The sequence below is a fragment of the Nomascus leucogenys genome, chromosome 15, assembly GCF_006542625.1.
Source record: "Nomascus leucogenys isolate Asia chromosome 15, Asia_NLE_v1, whole genome shotgun sequence".
NCBI lineage: Eukaryota > Metazoa > Chordata > Mammalia > Primates > Hylobatidae > Nomascus > Nomascus leucogenys.
In genome coordinates this window covers 49,088,341-49,100,850 of record NC_044395.1, presented here as the reverse complement: position 1 = coordinate 49,100,850, position 12,510 = coordinate 49,088,341, and the positions used below count along the sequence as shown (strand labels likewise).

Here is a 12,510-nt window from a genome sequence, read left to right as displayed (position 1 = left end):
GAATACTATGCAGCCATTAAAAAGGATGAGTTCATGTCCTTTGCAGGAACATGGATGAAGCTGGAAACTGTCATTCTCAGCAAACTAACACAGGAACAGAAAACCAAACACCACATGTTCTCATAAGTGGGAGTTGAACAATGAGAACACATGGACACAGGGAGGGGAACAGCACACACCAGGGCCTGTCAGGGGTGTGGGGGGCTATGAGAGGGATAGCATTAGGAGAAATACCTAATGCTATTTGGGTATTTGATGACGGGTTGATGGGTGCAGCAAACCACCATGGCCCATGTATACCTATGTAACAAACCTGCATGTTCTGAACGTGTATCCTAGAACTTTAATTAAAAAAGTGTGTAGCAAATCCTGCTTTGCCCTCTCTTGCTCCTACTCCCACCATATGATGTATGTATTCCCCCTTTGCTTTCTTCTGTGATTGTAGGTTTCTGGGACCTCCCCAGAAGCCGAGCAGATGCCTCCATGCTTCCTATATAGCCTGCAGAACCATGAGCCAGTTAGGCATCTTTTTTTCATAAATTACCCAGTCCCTGCTATTTCTTTATAGCAGTTTGAGGATGGACTAATACACATATATTATATGTAAAAACATACATTATTTCTAAAAAGAAACATGGATAATATTATACATATTTTTCTACCTCTAGCTTTTTAAAAAAATAAATACTCATGGATATTCTCCATATCAGAACATACAAATTTCCCTTAGTCTGTTTATTACTTATGTATTGTTCCATAGTAAAGATATACCATCATTTAATTATGCACTTTTTGATAGACATTTAGATTGTTTACAAGTAACTGCATTTAAAGTAAGCATCAACTACTAAGATGCTAGTCATGGTGTAAATTAAGTCAGCTGGTAAGTGAAAGATGAATGTATTTTACATTTCTACTTTAAAATCTTTGCTTAGCTTTTTTGCTTAAAATATTTGTGGCCAGGCTCTTTGGCTAACACCTATAAGCCCAGCAAAAAGAGGACAAGGTGGGAGGATAGCTTGAGCCAAGGAGTTCAAGTCCAGCCTGGGCAACATAGTGAGACTCTGTTCCTAAAAAAAAAATACAGAAATTAGCCAGGTGTGATGGTGTGCATCTGTAGTCCCAGCTACTCAGGAGGCTAAAGTGCCTGAGCCCAGGAGATACAGGCTGCAATGAGCTGAGATTGCACCACTGCACTCCAGCCTGGGCAGCAGAGGGAGACTCTGTCTCATTTTTTTTTTTTTCACATCATTGTAATAGCAAAGATGAGGGCAAAACAACTACTCTTATATCCTGCTAGTAAGAGTGAAAATTAAAGCACTTTTGCTAGCACAAAATTTGGTAGTATGTACCAAGAGTTTTAAAATGATTTATTTCCTTTGATACAGGAATTCCATTTCTAGCGATTTATCCCAAAATAATAATCAAAGTTGTAGAGAAGATTCATGGATATGGATATTTAATATTCTCTCTTATAATAGAAAAAATACAGAAATAAATATTGAACAACAGAGATAAAATAAATTATGGTACATTTATATGACTGAATTATAGTTTGCAGCCAATATGCTTTCAAAGATTTAACTGCATGAAAAATGCTTATAGTAAAATAGCAAACAGAAAAGCTGATATGTTATCTTATGAATTTTTTTTTTAAATTTGGAAACTATATCATCTTTATTTATTTTTATACAATTTTTCTTTTTTTTTTTTTTTTGAGACGGAGTCTCGCTCTGTCACCCAGGCTGGAGTGCAGTGGCACAATCTCCGCTCACTGCAAGCTCTGCCTCCTGGGCTCACGCCATTCTCCTGCCTCAGGCTCCGGAGTAGCTGGGACTACAGGTGCCCACCACTACGCCTGGAGAATTTTTTGTATTTTTAGTGGAGATGGGGTTTCACCATGTTAGCCAGGATGGTCTCGATCTCCTGACCTCGTGATCCGCCTGCCTCGGCCTCCCAAAGTGCTGGGATTACAGGCGTGAGCCACCGCGCCTGGCCTATTTTTATACAATTTTTCAACCATCTCTCCCTTCCCCACCTCATCCCTCTATTACTCCCCAGTGTCTATTGTTGCCATCTTTGTCCGTGAGTACCTGATATTTAGCTCTCACTTATTAGTGAGAACATACAGTATTTGGTTTTCTTTTTCTTTCTTTTTTTTAACCATACTTTAAGTTCTAGGGTACATGCGCACAACATGCAGGTTTCATACATAGGTATACGTGGGCCATGATGGTTTGCTGCACCCATCAACTCATCGTTTACATTTGGTATTTCTCCTCATGCTATCCCTCCCACAGCCCCCCACCCCCTGACAGGCCCTGGTGTGCGATGTTCCACTCCCTGTGTTCAAGTGTTCTCATTGTTCAATTCCCACCTATGACTGAGATGCGGTGTTTGCTTTTTTGTTCTTGTGATAGTTTGCTGAGAATGATGGTTTCCAGATTCATCCATGTCCCTGCAAAGGATATGAACTCATGCTTTTTATGGCAGCATAGTACTCCATGGTGTATATGTGCCACATTTTCTTAATCCAGTCTATCATTGATGGACATTTGGGTTGGTTCCAAGTCTTTGCTATTGTGAATAGTGCCACAGTAAACATACATGTGCATATGTCTTTACATAGCATGATTTGTAATCCTTTGGGTATATACTCAGTAATGGGAGCACTGGGTCAAATGGTATTTCTAGTTCTAGATCCTTGAGGAATTGCCACACTCTCCTCCACAATGGTTGAACTAATTTACACTCCCAGCAACAGTGTAAAAGTGTTCCTATTTCTCCACATCCTCTCCAGCATCTGTTGTTTCCTAACTTTTTAATGATCATCATTCTAACTGGTGTGAGATGGTATCTCATTATGGTTTTGATTTGCATTTCTCTGATGACCAGTGATGATGAACATTTTTTCATGTGTCTGTTGGCTGCATAGATGTGTTCTTTTGAGAAGTGTCTGTTCATATCCTTTGCCCACTTCTTGATGGGGTTGTTTGTTTTTTTCTTGTAAATTTAAGTTCTTTGTAGATTCCGGAAATTAGCCCTTTGTCAGATGGACAGATTGCAAAAATTTTCTCCCATTCTGTAGGTTGCCTGTTCACTCTGATGGTAGTTTCTTTTGCTGTGCAGAAGCTCTTTAGTTTAATTAGATCCCATTTGTCAATTTTGGCTTTTGTTCCCATTGCTTTTGGTGTTTTAGTCATGCAGTCCTTGCCCATGCCTATGTCCTGAATGGTATTGCCTAGCTTTTCTTCTAGGGTTTTTATGGTTTTAGCTCTAACATTTAGGTCAAGATGGTCTTTAATCCATTTTGAATTAATTTTTGTACAAGGTGTAAGGAAGGGATCCAGTTTCAGCTTTTTATAATATGGCTAGCCAGTTTTCCCAGCACCATTTATTAAATAGGGAATCCTTTCCCCAATTCTTGTTTTTGTCAGATTTATCAAAGATCAAATGGTTGTAGATGGGTGGTGTTATTTCTGAGGCCTCTGTTCTGTTCCATTTGTCTATATGTCTGTTTTGGTACCAGTACCGTGCCGTTTTGGTTACTGTAGCTTTGGAGTATAGTTTGAAGTCAGGTAGCATGATGCCTCCAGCGTTTTTTTTTTTTGTTTAGAATTGTCTTGGCAATATGGGTTCTTTTTTGGTTCCATATGAACTTTAAAGTAGTTTTTTTCCAATTCTGTGAAGAAAGTCATTGGTAGCTTGATGTGGATGACATTGAATCTATAAATTACCTTGGGAAGTATGGCCATTTTCACGATATTCATTCTTCCTATCCATGAGCATAGAATGTTCTTCAATTTGTTTGTGTACTCTTTTATTTTGCTGAGCAGTGATTTGTAGTTCTCCTTGAAGAAATCCTTCACATCCCTTGTAAGTTGGATTCCTAGGTATTTTATTCTCTTTGTAGCAATTGTGAATGGGAGTTCACTCATGATTTGGCCCTCCGTTTGTCTGTTATTGGTGTGTAGGAATGCTTGTGATTTTTGCACATTGATTTTGTATCCTGAGACCTTGCTTAAGTTGCTTATCAGCTGATGGAGATTTTGGGCTAAGATGATGGGATTTTCTAAATATACAATCATGTCATCTGCCAACAGGGACAACTTGACTTCCTCATTTCCTAACTGAATACACTTTATTTCTTTCTCTTGCCTGATTGCCCTGGCCAGAACTTCCAACACTATCTTAAATAGGAGTGGTGAGAGAGGGCCTCCTTGTCTTATGCCAGTTTTCAAAGGGAAAGCTTCCAGTTATTGCCCATTCAGTATGATATTGGTTGTGGGTTTGTCATAGATAGATCTTATTATTTTGGGATACGTTCCATCAATACCTAGTTTATTGAGAGTTTTTAGCATGAAGGGCTGTTGAATTTTGTCAAAGGCCTTTTCTGCATCTATTGAGATAATCATGTGGTTTTTGTCAGTGGTTCTGTTTATGTGACGGATTATGTTTATTGATTTGCATATGTTGAACCAGCCTTGAATCCCAGGGATGAAGCCAACTTGATTGTGGTGGATAAATTTTTGATGTGCTGCAGGATTCAGTTTGCCAGTATTTTATTGAGGATTTTTGCATTGATGTTTATCGGGGATATTGGTCTAAAATTCTCATTTTTCATTGTGTCTCTGCCAGGCTTTGGTATCAGGATGATGCTGGCCTCATATAATGAGTTATGGAGGATTCCCTCTTTCTATTGTTTGGAATAGTTTAAGAAGGAATGGTACCAGCTCCTCTTTGTACCTCTGGTAGAATTCGACTCTGAATTGGTTTGTAGGCTATTAATTATTGCCTCAATTTCAGAACCTGTTACTGGTCTATTCAGAGATTCATCTTCTTCCTGGTTTAGTCTTGGGAGGGTGTACGTGTACAGGAATTTATCCATTTCTTCTAGGTTTTCTAGTTTATTTGTGTAGAGGTGTTTGTAGTATTCTCTGATGGTAGTTTGTATTTCTGTGGGATCAGTGGTGATATCCCCTTTATCATTTTTTATTGCGTCTATTTGATTCTTCTCTCTTCTTTATTAGCCTTGCTAGCAGTCTATCAATTTTGTTGATCTTTTCGAAAAACCAGCTTCTGAATTCATTGATTTTTTTTTTTGAATGGATTTTTGTGTCTCTATCTCCTTCAGTTCTGTTCTGATCTTAGTTGTTTCTTGCCTTCTGCTAGCTTTTAAATTTGTTTGCTCTTGCTCCTCTAGTTCTTCTAATTGTGATGTTAGGTTGACAATTTTAGATCTTTCCTGCTTTCTCTTGTGGGCATTTAGTGCTGTAAATTTCTCTCTACACACTGCTTTAAATGTGTCCCAGAGATTTTGGTACATTGAGTCTTTGTTCTCATTGGTTTCAAAGAACATCTTTATTTCTGTCTTCATTTTGTTGTTTACCCAGTAGTCATTCAGGACCAGGCTGTTCAGGTTCCCTGTAGTTGTGCAGTTTTGAGTGAGTTTCTTAATCCTGAGTTCTAATTTGATTGCACTGTGGCCTGAGAGACAGTTTGTTGTGATTTCTGTTCTTTTACATTTGCCGAGGAGTGCTTTACTTCCAATTTATGTGGTCAATTTTGGAATAAGTGTGATGTGGTGCTGAGAAGAATGTATATTCTTTGTTTTGGGGTGGAAAGTTCTGTAGATGTCTGTTAGATCTGCTTGGTGCAGAGCTGAGTTCAATTCCTGGATATCCTTGTTAACCTTCTGTCTCGTTTATCTGTCTAATACTGACAGTGGGGTGTTAAAATCTCCCATTATTATTGTGTGGGAGTCTTAGTCTCTTTGTAGGTCTCTAAGGACTTGCTTTATGAATCTAGGTCCTCTTGTATTGGGTGCATATATATTTAGGATAGTTAGCTCTTCTTGTTGAATTGATCCCTTTACCATTATGTAATGGCCTTCTTTGTCTCTTTTGATCTTTGTTGGTTTAAAGTCTGTTTTTTCAGAGACTAGGACTGCAACCCCTGCTTTTGTTTTTCCTTTCCATTTGCTTGGTAGATCTTCCCCCATTGCTTTATTTTGAGCCTATGTGTGTCTTTGCATGTGAAATATGTCTCCTGAATAGAGCACACTCTGATGGGTCTTGACTCTTTATCCAATTTGCCAGTCTGTGTCTTTTAATTGGGGCATTTAGCCCATTTACATTTAAAGTTAATATTGTTTTGTGTGATTTTGATCCTGTCATTATTTTATTTGCTGATTATTTTGCCCATTAATTAATGCAGTTTCTTCATAGTGTCAATGGTCTTTACAATTTGGCATGTTTTTGCAGTGGCTGGTAGCAGTTGTTCCTTTCCATGTTCAGTGCTTCCTTCAGGGTCTCTTGTAAGGCAGGCCTTGTGGTGACAAAATCCCTCAGCATTTGTCTGTAATGTATTTTATTTCTCCTTCACTTATGAAGCTTAGTTTGGCTGGATATGAAATTCTGGGTTCTGGCTTGTAGGATTTCTGCTGAAAGATCTGCTGTTAGTCAGATGGGCTTCCTTTTGTGGGTAACCCAACCTTTCTCTGTGGCTGCCTTTAACATTTTTTCCTTCATTTCAACCTTGTTGAATCTCACAATTATATGTCTTGGGATTGCTCTTCTCGACAATTATCTTTGTGGCATTCTCTGTATTTCCTGAATTTGAATGTTGGCCTGCCTTGCTACGTTGGGGAAGTTCTCCTGGATAATATTCTCAAGAGTGTTTTCCAACTTGGTTCCATTCTCCCCATCACTTTCACATATGCCAGTCAAACGTAGATTTTGTCTTTTCACTTAGTCCCATATTTCTTGCAGGCTTTGTTCATTTCTTTTTACTCTGTTTTTTTTTTTTTTTTTTTTTTTTTTTTGAGACGGAGTCTTGCTCAGTCCCCCAGGCTAGAGTGCAGTGGCGCGATCTCGGCTCACTGCAAGCTCCGCCTCCCGGGTTCACGCCATTCTCCTGCCTCAGCCTCCTGAGTAGCTGGGACTACAGGCGCCCGCCAACATGCCCGGCTAATTTTTTTGTATTTTTAGTAGAGACGGGGTTTCACCGTGTTAGCCAGGATGGTCTCGATCTCCTGACCTCGTGATCCACCCGCCTCAGCCTCCCAAAGTGCTGGGATTACAGGCTTGAGCCACCGGGCCCGGCCTCTTTTTTCTCTAACCTTTTCTTCTCGCTTTATTTCATTAATTTGATCTTCAATCATTGATACCTTTTCTTCCACTTGATCGAATTGGCTACTGAAGCTTGTGCATGTGTCACGAAGTTCTCATGCCATGGTTTTCAGCTCCATCAGGTCATTTAAGGTCTTCTCTACACCGTTTATTCTAGTTAACCATTCGTCTAACTTTTTTCAAGGTTTTTAGCTTCCTTGCAATGGGTTTGAACGTGCTCTTTTAGCTCAGAGAGGTTTGTTATTACCGACCTTCTGAAGCCCACTTCTGTCAACTCATCAAAGTCATTCTCCATCCAACTTTGTTCTGTTGCGTGCGAGAAGCTGCGATCCTTTGGAGGAGTAGAGGTGGTCTGGTTTTTAGAATTTTCAGCTTTTCTGCTCTGGTTTCTCCCCATCTTTGTGATTTTTCTACCTTGGGTCTTTGATGTTTGTGACCTACAGATGGGGTTTGGTGTAGATGTCCTTTTTTTGATGTTAGTGCTATTCCTTTCTCTTTGTTAGTTTTCCTTCTAACAGTCAGGTACCCCAGCTGCAGGTCTGTTGGAGATTCCTGGAGACCCTGTTTGCCTGGGTATCACCAGCAGAGGCTGCAGTAGAGCAAATATTGCAGAACAGCAAATATTGCTGCCTGATCCTTCCTCTGGAAGCTTCGTTCCAGAGGGGAACCCACCTATATGAGGTGTCTGTTGGCCCCTACTGGGAGGTGTCTCTCAGTTAGGCTACACGGGGGTCAGGGACCCACTTGAGGAGGCAGTCTGTCTGTTCTCAGAGCTCAAATGCTGTGCTGGGAGAACCACTGCTCTCTTCAGCACTGTCAGACAGGGACGTTTAAGTCTGCAGAAGTTGTCTGCTGCCTTTTGTTCAGCTACGCTGTGCCCACAGAGGTGGAGTCTATAGAAACAGTAGGCCTTGCTGAGCTGTGGTGGGCTCCACCCAATTCGAGCTTCACACCCTCTTTGTTTACCTACTCAAGCTTCAGCAATGGCAGACGCCACTCCCCTAGTCAGGTTGCCACCTCGAAGTTGTATCTCAGACTGCTGCACTAGCAGTGAGCAAGGCTCCGTGGGCATGGGACCCACTGAGCCAGGCACGGGAGAGAATCTCCTTGTCTGCCAGTTGGTAAGACCTTGGAAAAAGTGCTGTATTTGGGCAGGAGTGTCCTGTTTTTCCAGGTACAGTCTGTCATGGCTTCCCTTGGCTAGGAAAGGAAAATCTCCAGACTCCTTGTGCTTCCTGGGTGAGGCGATGCTCCACCCTGCTTCAACTCGCCCTCTGTGGGTGGCACCCACTGTCCAACCAGTCCCAGTGAGAGGAACCACGTACCTCATTTGGAAATGCAAAAATCACCTGTCTTCTGCATTGATCACGCTGGGAGCTGCAGACTGGAGATGTTCCTATTCAGCCACCTTGGAACCAAGCCTTCTGTCTCATGAATTGTAATATTTTCTGTGTTTTTCAGTTTTCCTTAAGAAACATACATTTTTAATATAAAGATAAGTATTATAATGATAATTTATGTTAGAAGAGAGAACAGACAGGAATGTCTTTAGCTCCTTCCTGCTGACATAGAAGTTAATAAGATGTCTAGTGGTGTCTTCAAACAGGGATAGGATCATTTTGTTTCAGTTTTTGTGGTGACCTGGGATAGCATATACTGGATATGCCCCCTGGGGAAGGGAGATTTCACTCTAGATAGGAAAGTGAAGGACCCATTAGATGACTGTACTGTATAAAGTGATGGTCAGTGAATTGGGGTTTCTTTTCTTTTCCTTTCTTCTTTCTTTCTCTCTTTTCTCTCTTTCTCTCTTTCTTTTCTTTTCTCAGTCTCTGTTGCCAAGTCAGGAGTGTAGTGGCATGATCTCTGCTCACTGCATACTCTGCCTACTAGGCTGAAGCAATCCTCCCATCTCAGTCTCCTGAGTAGCTGGGATTATAGGCATGCACCACCACAGCCAGCTAATTTCTGTATTTTTAGTAGAGATGAAGTTTCACCATGTTGGCCAGGCTGGTCTTGAACTCCTGGCCTCAAGTGATCCACTTGCCTCGGCCTCCAAAAGTGCTGGGATTACAGGTGTGAGCCACCATGCCCAGCCTCTTTTGCATTTTTCAAATACAAAGGATGTCCTTCTCCAATCTCCTGACAGCATTCGCAAACAACTGGGACAGACAGCCCCATCCACCACTTTGAAGATGGCTTTATAGATTTGTACTCTAAGTGCAATTGCATTTGAGAAAATTGCTGTTCAAACTCCAAAGTTTTGAGGCTTAATAAATATGAGAGAAGCTGTTTTACTCTTTAAAATTAAAAATTCAAGGAAGTCAGAAGTCTCATAGTTGTAGCAGCCAAGAAGTAGTGAGGGAGCATAAAACTTTACATGGGGGTTATTTTATTTGAAACAAATTCTATATGTTATCTATATCATTATTTTTTAAAGATAAGAAAATTTTGATCTGTATTTCAAATAAAGTTGTCAATAGTTTATGTTTTTGGACTACGCAATAAAGACACCTACCATTACTGATGGCAGCATGCTCACATATCAGTGTTCACTTTTTCTGGTGGTCAAAAAGGTCTGCAAGTTGAGTAAGCAAATCTAAACATATAAATAATGTTAGTGAATTCTGATGTTAGTTATCAATAAAATATAAGACTGATGAATATAGTAGATGTTTTTCCAGTTTCCAACTCTTCATCTAGTGGTGTTATGTGTCCTAACCTCCTTCCCCCTCCCTTCTTCCTTTTCTTTTTTATTTATCCTCTTCCTTTTCCTCCCCTCTTCACCCAAACTGTGATTTGTGTGGAAAGTGAAAATCATAACACCTCAGTCTTGGGGCAGAGGAATCAGAATCCTTTCCTGGCATCTTTTGAGTAGAAGTTTGTCAGAAAGCTTTCTTGCTTTTCTGGTCGTTAGCTGAAGGATATAAGCCTAGAATTGCTTATGGCTGTATTCACAGGATTGTAGAAAAAGCATCATATATTATAGGGAAGAACAGGCCTCCCAAAGTGCTGGGATTACAGGTGCAAGCCACCATAATACAGAGGAAAGCATAGATGACAGATGACACTCTATCTCTCTGTCTCTCAATCTCTCTCTCTGTCTCTCAATCTCTCTCTCTCTGTCTCTCAATCTCTCTCTCTCTCTTTCCATCTCTCTCTCTCTCTCTCACACACACACACACACACACACACACACACACACACACACACACACTAGGGTAAGGGGTGGGGGCTGAATTCATTTAAACCATTCCTGAGACCTGCCCTGCCACCCTTTTTCTTTCTGTAGTTTTAGTGGATTTCTATCACTTGCAGTCAGAGTTCTGACTATTTTGATGAACATGTTAGGTTAGCAGTCGGAATCAAATACAGTGGTAGGTATATGGAGTTATCCTGAAATACATTTCATTGATTTCCAAAGTAAATATGAGTATGTAAGGAGTGAAGCAGTAGGCACTCTGCAAATGAAATACCGAACTTCAGTTTCTTTGAAATCGTTTAGCTTTAGGGAAGAGCTGGAGATGATTAGGACAGGGAGTTTGACTTATAAATAAGAAATGAGAAGGGAGCAGTGGCACCCTTTTACAGCACAGAAGCTATGTCTTGAAAAGGAATAAAAAGAATTAATTTAGAATCTCAGGCATCCCACTTTTCATCTGCTCTCAGAAACGGAAATGTGATTGAGTACATTATAAAGTGATAATACAGAATTTGCCCTTTTCATATTGTAAGCAAGATGAGTTTATGGATGGATTTCTTGTCTATCAATTTAGGTAAAGAAAAACATCTTTTTTCTGTATCTCATATCAGGGGAGTCCATCGACACTGTGGGATACCACTCTCCTTTGCTCCACAGACATCAGTTGATTTTTTTCATCTTTCTTAACAGCATAAGAATGTTACTATACAAATAAACTCTCATATCTTGGTATCACTTAGGTAGACTTCTATATTTTAAAACCACATTGAATGTATTTGAGATTAATATGTCTCATTTCAAAATCTAAGTGCCATCATATTTGCTTTTATTATTAAGTGACACATGGGAATTATCCACATTTATTGGGTACATTGTGATATTTCAATACATGTGAGTGCTGTCAGTTTTAAAGGTCAGTAATTTGCGAGCAGTGAAGACAAGTGATGGTCCTGTGTGTACTCAGTGGAATTATGAATTTTTGGAATGATCAACATCTCAGTTTCTAGTTCGAGAGCTTGGTCTAATTTTCCCCTGACTAATGTACAAGTGGTATTTTAACAATTAACTCATCTCCTGGAGGTGTATCAACTATACCTCCTATGTGTAACTGGTACAGAATGTGGCAGCAATATTTATTACCTAACGAGTTTTCCAGATTTTACACAGAAGGAAGCAGAGATAAGGTATTTATTTTAGAGCAAAGACATCTATAATCTTACTCTAATTCCTTAATTTGTACACTGCTCCTCTTTTTGTTGGAAAGTAGATTGATAGAAATTTTAAATAATTTTGGGTCATATTGTTGGCATGTATTTTTTAAAGACCCCCTCCCCACCCCCATATGGATATGACCTAAATGACTGCATGGAGAAAAAGCCTTTGCATAATCTTTGTCAATCAGAGGTTGGCAAATTTTCAGAGCTGTGGATACCTCTTCTTCCACCAATGTCTATTAATACCTGCTGTTGGCAGAGAGTTGCCCTAAAAACGATGGTAGTGGGTGAGGAGTACTTTCTCCTACTGCACTCCTGAGATGAAGAGAAGAGCAGTTGAGTATGACCTCGAATAAAGCAAAATTGTGTTTAGAATGAATACTCACTCGCTCCTCCTGGGAGCGGACAGTGAGAGGCACCAGGAGCCGTACAGAGTGATTGCACCTGTGCTTCTCTTCGGACAAAGCAGTTGTGCATTGCGAGCTCTCTCATGTCACCTTTGGCTGACCTTGGCAGAGACTAGTGATTTCCTCCTGTATTTTTAAACAGTTTTATTAAGACATATTTGATGTATGACAAGCTATGTGTAAAGTGCAAAATTTGGTAAATTTTGATATAAGCACCTACCCTTGAAACTATCACCACAATCAAGATAATGAGCAAAAGTATGAGCCCTAGAAATGTTCTCACACAGCCCTCTCATTAGCTCTTCCCTGTTTCCCCTATCTCCATCCCTAAGCAACCACTGATCTACTTCCTGTTCTTATAAGATTAATTTTCATTTAATAGAGTTTTATATAAATAGAATCATACAGTATGTAGTCTGTTTTTGTCTGTCTTCTTTTACTTAAGAATGATTATGTTGACATCTATCCGTACGTCAGCATGTATCCATAGTTCAGTCTTTTTCGTTACTGATTAGTATTCCATTCTATGTATATGCCATAGTTTGTGTATCCATTCACCT

General features: G+C 39.9%; 1 pseudogene; it reads right to left on the bottom strand.

The window, feature by feature from the left end:
* LOC100582414 overlaps positions 1 to 12,020 on the bottom strand; it is a 35,144-nt pseudogene extending 23,124 nt beyond the window's left edge.
* Positions 12,021 to 12,510: the final 490 nt, after the last annotated feature.